The sequence below is a fragment of the Penaeus monodon genome, chromosome 34 (genome assembly GCF_015228065.2).
Source record: "Penaeus monodon isolate SGIC_2016 chromosome 34, NSTDA_Pmon_1, whole genome shotgun sequence".
NCBI lineage: Eukaryota > Metazoa > Arthropoda > Malacostraca > Decapoda > Penaeidae > Penaeus > Penaeus monodon.
The window spans coordinates 7,821,993-7,822,439 of record NC_051419.1 but is presented as its reverse complement, the minus strand read 5'-3'; the positions used below and the strand labels follow the sequence as shown (position 1 = coordinate 7,822,439).

The following is a 447-nucleotide window of genomic DNA, read 5'->3' as shown; positions in this document are numbered from 1 at the left end:
CTGTCAATACTATACCACAACACACTATTATAGTGCATATTAATCATATTACACACCGCTACTGTCAAAAATATTTACATATCATATTATTTAATAATATCATATTCACTACATCATTACTATACTATATTCTGCTGCTTCATGCATGTGATACTAACTGATACGATTATACATCTAACAAACTATACTCTTCTATTGATAATGCATATTCCTAACGCATATATTATACAGCTATAGTCAACAACACAATACGTTAATGTAATTGACATGATTATACGTACACATATATTCGTTATCAGTTTTTTACACAGAGGTCCTTTAATTTGACATTATTTGTGCGCATCTCGATAACGTGTGTGACGTTGATCCTTGGCATTAAAAAATGTTGCTATTATGCTATATTGAATATTGTTTCACTAAGCCTCAATATGATGATGAGTACATATT

The 447-nt window shown here is 29.5% G+C and overlaps 1 protein-coding gene across 1 annotated transcript in view; it reads left to right on the top strand.

Moving 5' to 3' along the window:
* The window catches only part of LOC119594559, a gene marked incomplete in the record, with an annotated part of 82,416 nt that overhangs the window by 69,936 nt on the left and 12,033 nt on the right, over positions 1-447 (top strand).